Here is a 12,687-nt window from a genome sequence, read left to right as displayed (position 1 = left end):
AAACTAGACCCCCCAGGGAACTTATCTAGATGTATGGTGAGCACCTTGAACCCCCAAGTGCTTCATAGAAGTTTATAACGCAGAGCCGTGAAAATAAAAAATCATTTTTTTCCCTCAAAAAAAATGATTTTTAGACCGCAATTTTTTTTTTCACAAGGGTAACAGGATAAATTGGACCCCAAAAGTTGTTGTCCAGTTTGTCCTGAGTACGCTGATACCCCATATGTGTGGGGGAACCATTGTTTGAGCACACGTCAGGGCTCGGAATGGAAGTAGTGACGTTTTGAAATGCAGACTTTGATGGAATAGTCTGCAGTCGTCATTACGTTTGCAGAGCCCCTGATGTGCCTAAACAGTGGAAACCCCCCACAAGTGACCCCATTTTGGAAACTAGACCTTCCAAGGAACTTATGTAGATGTATGGTGAGCACTTTCAACCCCTAAGTGCTTCACAGAAGTTTGTAATGCAGAGACATGAAAATGAAAAAAACATTTTTTTTCCACAAAAATAATTTTTTAGCCCCCAATTTTTTATTTTCCCAAGGGTAACAGGAGAAATTAGACCCCAAAAGTTGTTGTGCAATTTTTCCTGAGTACGCTGATACCCAATATGTGGGGGTAAAACACTGTTTGGGCACACGTCGGGGCTTGGAAGGGAGTGAGCACCGTTTGACTTTTTGAATGCAAAATTGGCTGGAATCAAAGGTTGCACCATGTCGCGTTTGGAGACCCCCTGATGTGCCTAAACAGTGGAAACCCCACAATTCTAACTTCAACCCTAACCGCAACACACCCCTAACCACAACCCTAACCCCAACACATCCCTAACCCTAATCCCAACCCTAACCCTAACCCCAACACACCCCTAACCCCAACACTAACCTTAACACTAACCACAAGCCTAACCCTAATTCTAACCCTAACCCTCTTTTCAACCCTAACCCTCTTTCCAACCCTAACCCTCTTTCCAACCCTAACCCTAATTCCAACCCTAACCCTAATTCCAACCCTAACCCTCTTTCAAACCCTAACCCTCTTCTCAACCCTAACCCTCTTTCCAACCCTAACCCTAACCCTCTTTCCAACCCTAACCCTCTTTCCAACCCTAACCCTAACCCTCTTTCCAACCCTAACCCTCTTTCCAACCCTAACCCTAACCCTCTTTCCAACCCTAACCCTAACCATAACCCTCTTTCCAACCCTAACCCTGATGGAAAAATAAAAATAAAAATATTTTCTTTATTTTATTAGTTCTGCCTACCTATGGGGGTGATAATCGGGGGGTTCATTTACTTTTTATTTCATTTGATCACTCTGAGAGTGATCAAAATGAAATAATGGAATCTGCACCCGGCAGATTCGGGCGGGCGCACTGCGCATGCGCCCGCCATTTTCCAAGATGGCGGCGCCCATGAACCGGACGCGCCGGACACCGGGAGCGACGGGGGGACTTGGAAGGTGCCGGGGGCGGTGAGAGTGGGTGAGGGGGGATCGGAAGCTGGCGGGGAGCGAAGGGAATGGGAGGGGGGGCAGATGATGACAGCGGCGGCAGATCGCCGCTGTCATTCAGTGGCGGGTGGGTGATCGCCGGTGGGGGGGGTCAAATCGGTGTCTCCAGCCATGTCCGATGCTACTGCAGCATCGGCCGTGGCTGGATTGTAATATTTCATCAATTTTCATTGATGAAATATTACTATCGCTCTGATTGGCTGTTTCACTTTTAACAGCCAATCAGAGCGATCGTAGCCACGTGGGGGCGAAGCCACGCCCCCTGTGGTGAATTACAAAGCCCCCTGTATCTGCGGGTCAGGTGACCTTTCATTGACCCCGGTCACCCGACCCGCAGGGGGGCTTTGAATTCATGACACAGGGTATGCGTCATAGGTCGGATTGGCACCGACTTTCATGACGCATACGCTGTGTCACAGGTCGGGAAGGGGTTAAAGATGGACAGAGCACACAGAGCCCTCCACACCAAAGGCTGTCAGTCTCAACCAGATATGATCTGCTGCGTCCACGACTTTCAATTAAAATAGTCCATATTGTCCAAAGCTCATACGCTCCACAAGATCTAATTTGAAGGAACTCTTATTTAGCTATTCCCGATCTCTCCTGGATTACCCTTCAAAGAAGAAGGCTCCTAAGATCCCTCCTTCTTGCCGTGAGGAACAAAAACTTCCAATATAGGTGGATCTTCTCATTTGCCCTTTACAGATATAAAATATGGGCGACCAGTGACTCTACTCTCACCCAAAGATCATGGTAACATTTTGTACTGAACTGGACATTCCACCTCCTCGTCTACCAGATTGGGAGTTGTAACTTCCTTTCACCGCACCTTCACCGATCTGGCAACGAGTAGCATCCAGGAAAAACTGTTCCTCACCATGAGAAGCAACACAGCCTGAGCAGAGCTGAGGAATTGTGCTTTTACTTAATCTCAGGACATTGGTGACACTATCCTTCACCTATATATTCGTTTCTCTTGTTTTCCAGTGTTGGATTTCTGACTGTGATTTTTTTGCATAGAAATTCTATAAAGGGAATCTGTCACCCCATTTTTCGAGTGTTAGCAGCCGGCACCACCATCAGGGGCTTATCTACAGCATTTTGTAATGCTGTAGATAAGCCCCTGATGTAACCTGAAGATAAGAAAAATGAGTTAGATTATACTTACCCAGGGGCGGTCCGGGTCCGGTTTTGGTCCGATGGGTGTCGCTGTCCGGTTTGGCGCCTCCCATATTCTAACCTCAACAGGGCAGAGCAGTGCGCCTGCGCATGAGCCACAACAGGCAGCAAAGAAGAGGACGTCACCGTTAGAAGATGGGAGGCGCCGGACCGCAACACCCATCGGACCAAGACCGGACCGTCCCCCCGGGTGAGTATAATATAACTCATTTTTCTTATCTTTCAGGTTACATCGGGGGCTTATCTACAGCATTACAGAATGCTGTAGATAAGCCCCTGATGGCGGTCCCGGCAGCTGATACTCAAAAAATGGGGTGACAGATTCCCTTTAAGATAACGTACATTTATCTTCTCTCATGCACTATTTTAATCTCATTATTTTTGGGCGGTGACCGATGGACAATGTGATTCCCCTCCTCTAATACAGTGTGGGAAGAAGGGCCCCCGCCGAGTGTCTGGGCCGGAACCAAGGGGACTGTCACCTAGGTTCCGGGGGAAACTGTTCAGGGATGGACCGTTGAGATGGACAGATGGGCTGGGGGAGGTGCCAGTATAAAAGGGGCGGGGAAAGCTGGTCACGATGAGTCAGCAGACCGAGACAGAAGCGGCAGGAGATCGTGGGAGCGACTGAGAGCCAAAGCGACTCACCAGAGCCAGGAGAGACGAACACCCAGGACATCAGAGGGACGGCGCCCAGACGACTGTCCTAGAGCCGCTGCCCCACTTCAACCCGCAGCCGCTGCCCTGCTCCAGCCTGCGGCTGAGGCCTGCCCGCGGCCACTGCCACCTCCCTCCAGCTTGCGGCTGCGGCCTGCCCGCGGTCGCTCGCGGCCGTTGCCGCCTCGCTCCAGCCCGCGGCTGGGGCCTGTCTCCCGCCACCCGCAGCCGCCCTGCTCCCACCTGTGGCCGCGGCAAGTCCAGTGCCGTCGGCGGCCACCGCTGTCCCGCTCCGGTCCGCGGCAAGGGCTGGGCCGTAGCTCGCCGCTGATTCCCCGTTGCAGCTGTTAGCTGCACAGGTGGCCTGCCAATCGCCACCCCGCATCGCTGCCGCTTGCCCCAGACCGGGGCTTGCGGCCCATCCGTCCAAGGACTTTTCCGGGGCTTGTGGTGCCCCGGTGTCACTCTTCAGCAGCTAGGCCCAGCGGATGCCACGCTGAAGAACCCCCGTTCAGAACGCCGAGGGACGTCAGGACGGCTAAGTTGACTATATAGTTAAGGACCCGTAGTCGGCCATACCGCGGCCCTATAGTGACCGGCTTTCGCCGGATGTAGTCGTGTTCTACCTTGTTCGTGTTTGCTTGTATTGAGCCCCTGCGAGGGCAACTCTTGTTACCCCTTTGGTTGATCGGGCTACGAATGAGGACAATTACCTCTAGGCCTATAAACGTTAGTACTAAAAGCACTAAACCGTCTCGCGCCTCGTCACTGCGTCCTGCGTACCTGCTAGTACCACATTGGCACTTAATTTCTTCCCTACTTTTTCTTTCCTTCCCTAAAGGTGACAGCAAACTCTGATCCTGGATGTTTCCCTTCTTAAATGCTGTAGTTAAGACACTGCCAACGTTAAATAAGTTTTATATGGGTATTCTGGGTTTTAGACAAATTTCTGCAGTCACTTTATGTGACATCAGACTCTCAAATTGTGACAGTGATTCCAACAATTAGGCATAAAACCTCTCCTTACTTCATAGGAATTATTAGAGAGGGTACTGACTTGTCAGATATAGGAGAATGCGCGCAGAGAGAACCGTATGTATTGTTACTTTGCCCTCCTGTAACTTGATGGAGCTTTTATGAATTATTATCCCACTTGTTCTGGCTGAGAACAAGCTAACCGATTGGAAGATTTCCTTTGCTCCCCACCAGAACCCGATGGGAAAGAAAATTGTTCAGGACTGGATTCAAACTTGAAGAGGAGGATGAGATGCTGTCCGGATGCAGGACTCTGCTGTGAGGGTGCTACGGATTTTGCCACTGTTTTTTTTTTTTTTTTGCTCCAGCACCCCGTCCAAGATAACTCTCGGTTATTTTCCATCTTTTTGGGAGTGAACCTTGGAACTGCCCTGAGCTGGCATTTACCTGCGGTCTAGGACTGACCATTCAGGCGTTTCACTGCCTGACTAGCCTGGCCTTTGGCCTAGTGGCTGCATGACGTTGTGTTTAGAATTTTTTTTACTTTTCTCTATGTTTTGTTTCCCTTGTCTCCTGTTTTTTAGGTGCACCTCCGAGATGGGTCTTTTTAATATGGTTACTGTGGTTCTCTATGTTGCCAACACACGAGCCCAGATGCGGGTGATGTGGGTTCATGAAGATGTATGTGTGATAGCAAGTTTTATAATGAATAATTATGAGTGTTACCATTATGTCTTTAAATGTTAGGGGGTTGAACTCCCCCTGTAAGAGGTCCATCCTATGGAAAGAGGTGAAAAAAATCAGGTGCAGAGATTATCTGCCTGCAGGAGACGCATCTGATAGAAGCTGATAATTTTAGGCTGCGTCACCCACAGTTCTCTTTTACTTTGCTAATAATAACACTAAAAAGGCTGGGGTGTGCATCATCTTTAAAAATACATTAGCCATCAATTGTATTCGGAAGGTAGCGGAACCTGCGGGCAGATTTCTGTCCCTCATATGCACATTGAATGGCGAGTTGCACACTATCACAGTCATCTACGCCCCAAATCATTCGCAACAGACATTTATCCTCAAAGTACTACATAGAGTGGATGGCCTGGCGCAGGGTGAAAAGATATACTGTGGAGACTTTAATCTTCCCATGGACAGGGATCTAGACTGCTCACGAGGTGGCATTCGGCCTAGGGGGGAGTTGAAAGGCATAGCCAAAGAATATCATCTACACGATTCCTGGAGGTACTCCCACGCGAGTGAAAAAGATTATACCTTTTATTCCTTCCGACACCGTACATATACTCGGATAGACCATATTCTGGTGGATACTTCGGTTCTTCCTAGGTGCGTCTCCTCCAGCATAGGATTAATTACCTGGTCTGACCATGCTCCCATTGTGTTACAGTTAGCGTTAAAACATCATGCGAACCCTGCTTTTCGGTGGCGTCTGAACCCGTCTCTTTTACTAAATGAGAAGGTGACGTGTGGTATCTCTACTGAGTTGACTCACTACTTCCATGTTAACGATAATGGGGAAGTTTCAGATGAAACACTATGGGCTGCGCATAAAGTGGTTATACGGGGATATCTCATACAACAAGCCTCCATACTGAAGCGTAATAGAGGGATTCGGGATGACCTCTTAGCTAGACTTGACCAGTTGGAATCACTGAATAAGGCTAGTTTCACACTAGCACTTTTGAGCACAGCGACGGCCTGCGCACGGCCGCCGCTAAGCCCCTCCCCCTGCCGCGCCTCCGCCGGTAGCTCCGCCTACCGGCGCATGACGCTGCATGCGTCCTGCGTCCCCTATCTTTATCACTGGGGGAGCAGGCCGTGCGCAGTATGCGTTTGGCGGCGCATGCGTCCTTTTAACGGTGCGCCGACCTGCGCCAAATGCAACCTGATGCAGTTTGGTTGCGCTCGGTGCACCGTCAAAAAGGCGCATGCGCTGCCAAACGCATACTGCGCACGGCCTGCGCCCCCAGTGACAAAGATAGGGGACGCAGGACGCATGCAGCGCCATGCGCCGGTAGGCGGAGCTACCGGCAGAGGCGCGGCAGGGGGCGGGGCTTGGCGGCGGCCGTGCGCAGGCCGTCGCTGTGCTCAAAAGCGCTAGTGTGAAACTAGCCTAAAACTTCACCCTCGCAGGCGGTGTCGGATGAGATATACGGGGTTCGCTTTCAGTTGCGGGAGGTTTTGCTTTCTGCCTATGCCCGTAATTTACGTAAGCTTAAAACTCACTTTTACGCCACTGGAGATAGGGCGGGAGCAATACTGGCACGTAGGGTACGTAAACGAGAGGCTGAATCCAGAATAGATGGTTTACAAGATCAGAATGGGTGTCTGGTTAGGAATCCGATTGACATCGCGGAGACATTTGTAAAGTACTACTCCCATTTATATAACTTACATTCTGACCCGCAGAACCGTCAACCTACTCAGGTAGCAATCGATTCATATCTGCAATCAGTTAATTTACCGCGTGTATCCCAAGAACAATTATTATTGTTAAACGCCCCATTTACAGAAGAGGAGATCAAAAAAACTATTAAAAGCAGTAAGCTACACACCGCGCCTGGTCCGGATGGACTTTCAAATGAATATAATCGCACTTTTCAGGAACTTCTGGCCCCATATCTATTGAGGTTGTTTTCAAGTTGGCGGGATTCAGGCAAAGTTGCTGCCCCTAATTTGGAAGCTACTATTACCACTCTCCCTAAGCCAGGTAAGACCCCTGATAGTCCTGGGAATTTTAGACCCATTGATTTATTGAATTGTGATTTAAAGATATATACCAAATTGCTAGCCTCCCGCCTTCATTTGATAATCCCCTCTCTTGTCTCTCCTGACCAGGTCGGTTTTGTGGCTGGCCGGGAAACCAAGGATGGTACCTGCCGAATGTTGAATCTCATTAGGGTGGCGGAAACTGTCGGGCCTTCCCAGTGCATTCCTGTCGTTGGACGCTGAGAAGGCCTTTGATAGGGTGCACTGGGGATATTTGGGAAGTGTTCTTAGGAAGTTTGGTATGGAGGGCCCCATCCTTTCGGCGATTTTAGCCATATATTCCACCCCATCTGCCAGAGTCCTAGCCTCTGGGTTTGTATCTACCCCCTTTTTGATCACTAATGGGACGCGACAGGGATGCTCACTATCCCCCATTATATTTGCATTATGCATGGAGCCACTGGCGGTGAAAATCTGTCTTAACTCTGATATCTTAGGTCTGATGGTGGGCCCGGCTGCTCACAAGATCGGTCTTTACGCGGACGACGTCATCATAGCCTGTGTGGACCTGGAGCGGTCGTTTTCGGCCGCCATGGTTGAACTAGAGGAGTTTGCGTCAGTATCCTATTACAAACTGAATGCATCCAAATCACTGGTATTCCCTGTCGCGGTCCCTTTGGTCACCAAAGCTGAATTAGAGAATAAGTTTCCCTTTCGTTGGACTGATCAGGGTATCCCTTACCTTGGTATAACGCTTACACACTCTCAACATATCATAGAGGCGAACTATACTGCTTTATTCAGACAGATAAAGACTGAGCTGGACACCTTACATCTGTTTATGACCTCCTGGGTGGCTAGAATTAATATTTTCAAGATGAAAATTCTCCCCAAGATATTGCCTGGGTGCGCTGGGTGCTGACGCCGGCCCTGGAGATGAATATTCCAAAACAAGTCTTGCAAAAAGAAAAAATGATAGAATTTCTGCTCTTTCATTTAATGACGCACCACCCCCAACAAAGAACAATCAGACAATACAGTAAAGAGGCAGCAAAATTGTGTATTTAACACATACAATCTTCTTACTAAACCAAATCTTCATATGGCTATATTGATTGGAGAATTAAAAAGTTATCGCTTTAGGAAAGAAGGAAAAGGGTTAAGTGACTGGGTGTAACTACAACATTGCTAAGTATTGAGTAATAGAATAGACACTTCCAGTTTCGTTTCTTCCTTCTTCTGTCAGCCATGGTGTCTGCTGATCTGAGAGACGAGCTGCTCTGCTCCATCTGTTTATCTACATTTATGGACCCTGTAACGCTGAGATGTGGACACAACTTCTGCCGGGTCTGTATTGGTCGTGTGCTGGATACACAGGACGAGTCTGGAGTTTATTCCTGTCCTGACTGCAGAGAAGAGTTTCAGGAGCGGCCGACACTGATGAGGAACATAAATCTCCATAATATCACGCCAGCCTTTCTAGAAAACACCGGCGATTGTCTAAACGCTGTGTCTAATATCATGTCCTCACTATATCTGAAACTGAACCTGTCAAAGACTGAACTCCTGGTGTTTCCTCCCGCTACTAATGTACCTATACCCGACATTGCCATTTCTGTGTGTGGTTCCACTATTACTCCCCAGCAACATGCCCGCTGTCTTGGGGTCATACTTGATTCCGAGCTTTCCTTTGCCCCCCACATTCGATCACTGGCTCGCTCTTGTCATCTGCACCTCAAAAACATTTCTAGAATTCGACCTTTTCTTACCTTTGACTCTGCAAAAACTCTTACTGTTTCTCTTATTCATTCTCGTCTTGACTATTGTAACTCTCTTCTAATCGGTCTCCCTCTTACCAAACTCTCCCTCCTCCAATCTGTCTTGAATGCTGCAGCCAGGATCATATTCCTCACCAATCGTTACACTGATGCCTCTACCTTGTGCCAGTCATTACACTGGCTACCCATCCACTCCAGAATTCAGTATAAACTTATTACCCTCACTCACAAAGCCCTCCATGGCTCAGCACCACCCTACATCTCCTCCCTTGTTTCAGTATACCACCCTACCCGCGCCCTCCGTTCTGCTGATGACCTGAGATTAGCATCCTCAATAGTCAGAACCTCCCACTCCCGTCTCCAAGACTTTACACGTGCCGCACCAATTCTTTGGAATGCACTTCCCAGGTCAATACGATTAGTCCCCAATCCCCACAATTTTAAGCGTGTCCTGAAAACGCATTTATTCAGACTGGCCTATCGCCTCAACACATTGACCTAATCTATCCCTGTGTGGCAGAACCAAAAGTTTTACCATAACCAGGTTCCCCGCATCATGTTCCCACATGCTTTATGCCTCCATTAGCCCTCTGTGTCTGTACTGTTACACACTTAACATTATGACTGGTCCATACAATTCAGGGTAACTGTTACCACCCACCTTTCGTGTCTCCCTCTTTCCTCATAGACTGTAAGCTTGCGAGCAGGGCCCTCACTCCTCTTGGTATGTGTTATAATCTACTGTATGTGATTATTGTTATGCTGTAATGTCTATTGTCTGTACAAATCCCCTCTGAAATGTAAAGTGCTGCGGAATATGTCGGCGCTATAAAAATAAAATTTATTATTATTATATTATTATTATAATGTCGCAGAACGTTTCCTGATTACTCAGCAAGAACAAGAGGAGATCACCGGGATCTGCTGCACTTACTGTGTGGACTCTCCGGTACCTGCTGTTAGATCCTGTCTACACTGTGAGGCTTCTCTGTGTGATAAACACCTGAGGTCTCACCCCAAATCAGTAGAACACGTCTTATCTGATCCCAGCACTTCTCTGGAGAAAAGGAAATGTTCTGTCCATAAGGAACTTATAAAGTATTATTGTACTCGGGATGCCATCTGTATCTGTGTGTCCTGCAGTTTGGCTGGAGAACATTGGGGACATCGGGTGGAGATGCTGGATGAGGCCTCAAAGAAGAAGAAGGAGAAACTGACAAATGTTCTCCAGAAACTGATCACAAAGAGAAAGGAGACTGAGGAAAGAGTCTAGAGTCTGGAGGAACACAGGAGAAAAGCTCAAGAAAAAGCAGCTGGAGAAGCCGAGAGAGTCACTGCCCTGTGTACAGACATCAGGAGACGGGTGGACGACCTGGAGAAGAAGGTCCTGAGTGAGATCTCCAGGCAGGAAAAGGAAGAGTCACTGCCACTGTCTGCTCTGATCCATCAGCTGGAAATAAAGAAGGACGAGCTGTCCAGGAAGATGAGACACATTGAGGAGCTGTGTAACATGACGGATCCACTGACTGTCCTACAGGAACCAGACTCCGGTGACTTGTGTGATCCTGAGGAGGAGGGAGGTGATGAGGACACAGGGGGATGTGATAAACAGCCCCATGATGGAGATGACCTGGATGTGGCTGTGATCTCACACACATTACACACATTATGTGACGTAATATCAGGTATAAGGAGCGGGATCTATGTGGAGGGTCCTGCAGACATATTACTGGATGTAACCACAGCTGCTAATAATCTCCTTATATCAGACGACCTGAAAACTGCAACCTGGACACGAGAGGAGCAGAATCGTCCAGAAACAGCAGAGAGATTCCAGGGTTATAATCAGGTGATGAGCAGGAGGGGATTTACCTCAGGACGACATTACTGGGATGTGGAGAGCAGTAGATCAGGGAGGTGGATGGTGGGGATGTGTTACCCCAGTATAGACAGGAGGGGGCAGCAGTCAGAGATTGGAAATAATAACAAGTCCTGGAGTTTGTGGAAATATTATAATCAGTATTCAGTGAGACATGACAGTAAAGTGATCCGGTTACCTGACAAGATCTCCAGTGATAGAGTCAGGATATGTCTGGATTATGAGGTCGGGCAGTTGTCCTTTTATGAGCTGCGTGACCCCATCAGACACTTACACACCTTCACTGCCACCTTCTCCGAGCCCCTTCATCCTGCATTACTTGTAAATATCCCATCATATATTGCTGATGCCTGGATTAGAATCTGCAGCTGAATAATAATTGCTGTAAGATATTTGCCCTGAGACCGGTGATATCACAGGGAGGGGAATCTGATTGGCTGAACAGTTAATATTACAGGTCATGTGATCTGTGGACCCCATTATGGACGACCCCCCAGGATCATTACTGTTATTAGTTTTAGCGGAGCTTCACAAAACCGTATAAAAAATCATCCAGAAAAGTGGGACGATCTTTTTCTCACTTTCCTCCCTGTACAATTTGTTTTTTTACAGCAATTATTAACCATTTACAGTTTCCTGTGTTACTGAATTATAATGTATCCGTACAAATCAGATCCTATACCGTGGCACTGTATGGCAGCACATTTTATTTTTATTTTTTTACTCACCCATAGACTTGAACAGATGAGTCTCACCCGATTTCCACAAGATACTCGCACATGCTGGGATATTTTTCACCAGCCGACATTGTTCCTGGCGCCGTCTGTTATTTTTCACCAGTATCACTCATACCAAAAAGACCGTCTGGAGAACGACCCTCAGGGCTCCTGCACACGACCTTATATTTCACCCAACCACACTTGGGCCAATGTTATTCCATGGCGCAGAGACTCCCCCGTTCATGTCTATGGGTGTGCAAGAAAAAAAAATCACGTCACAATATAGCGTCCGATCTGCAGAGGCGTAACTACCACGGCCACAGCAGTCGCCAATGCGACCAGGCCCGGGGGGAGTCAGGGGCCCGGCAGGCATATCTCCCAACCGTCCCGATTCTCGCGGGACAGTACCGTTTTTGACCCCCTGCGTCCTGCCCAGGAGTCTATTTTTCCGCACTGCACTGAGCTGTCACGCCCCCCATGCACCCCATCCTCGCCCTCCCGCAGAGACCCACTGCACTGACAGCAGACACTCACAGCCTGCAATGACGTCACTAGGCTGTTTTCTCTAATGTGCGCACAAGACCTGTGATGAGGTCACAGGAGGGGAGGAGTCAGGGGTCACATGATCAGGGGCCTTGGTGTCTGCAGGACTCTGCTGTGCTGGTTGTCATGGTGCTGGATGAGGGGAAGTGTATGTGTGGGGTCAGGAGGGGTTTACAGGGTGGATGTAGCAGAGCCGCGTGTGTACGGAGCGGAGCTGCGTGTGTACGGAGCGGAGCCGCGTGTGAACGGAGCGGAGCCGCGTGTGAACGAGGTGTATGGAGCGGAGCCGCGTGTGTACGAGGTGTACGGAGCGGAGCCGTGTGTGTACGGAGCGGAGCCGCGTGTGAACGAGGTGTACGGAGCGGAGCCGTGTGTGTACGGAGCGGAGCTGCGTGTGTACGGAACGGAGCCGCGTGTGTACGAGGTGTATGGAGCGGAGCCGCGTGTGTACGAGGTGTATGGAGCGGAGCCGCGTGTGTACGAGGTGTACGGAGCAGAGCCGTGTGTGTACGGGTTGTACGGAGTGGAGCTGTATGTGTATTTTGGCATGGGGAGGCCCCATTTGAAAGTTCGCACCTGGGCCCATAACGTTGTAGTTACGCCACTGCTGTAACAGGAAACTAAATGGTTAATAGCTGCTGCTGTAAAAACGAATTGCAGACGGATGATAAGTGAGAAAATAATGGTTCTACTTTTCTGGATGAAACTGACGATTTTTTATATT

The 12,687-nt window shown here is 48.8% G+C and overlaps 1 protein-coding gene and 1 pseudogene across 2 annotated transcripts in view; one reads left to right on the top strand and one right to left on the bottom strand.

The window, feature by feature from the left end:
- MPPED1 (metallophosphoesterase domain containing 1) overlaps nt 1-12,057 on the bottom strand; it is a 79,123-nt gene extending 67,066 nt beyond the window's left edge. Inside the window, exon 1 of one of the 2 annotated variants that reach the window (XM_073567727.1) lies at nt 11,955-12,057. The gene's annotated coding sequence lies outside the window, so the exon portion shown is untranslated. Of the gene's footprint in view, nt 1-11,429; nt 11,559-11,954 lie in introns of those variants that run through there. The other variant, XM_073567726.1, reaches the window with a different exon arrangement.
- LOC141083454 (E3 ubiquitin/ISG15 ligase TRIM25-like) lies at nt 8,075-11,073 on the top strand (annotated as a pseudogene).
- Nucleotides 12,058-12,687: the final 630 nt, after the last annotated feature.

This window comes from Dendrobates tinctorius, unplaced genomic scaffold (assembly GCF_039654945.1).
Source record: "Dendrobates tinctorius isolate UK_male_01 unplaced genomic scaffold, ASM3965494v1 ptg000020l, whole genome shotgun sequence".
Taxonomy (NCBI): domain Eukaryota; kingdom Metazoa; phylum Chordata; class Amphibia; order Anura; family Dendrobatidae; genus Dendrobates; species Dendrobates tinctorius.
The sequence above is the reverse complement of the archived record's forward strand: the minus strand, read 5'-3'. Positions and strand labels throughout refer to the sequence as shown.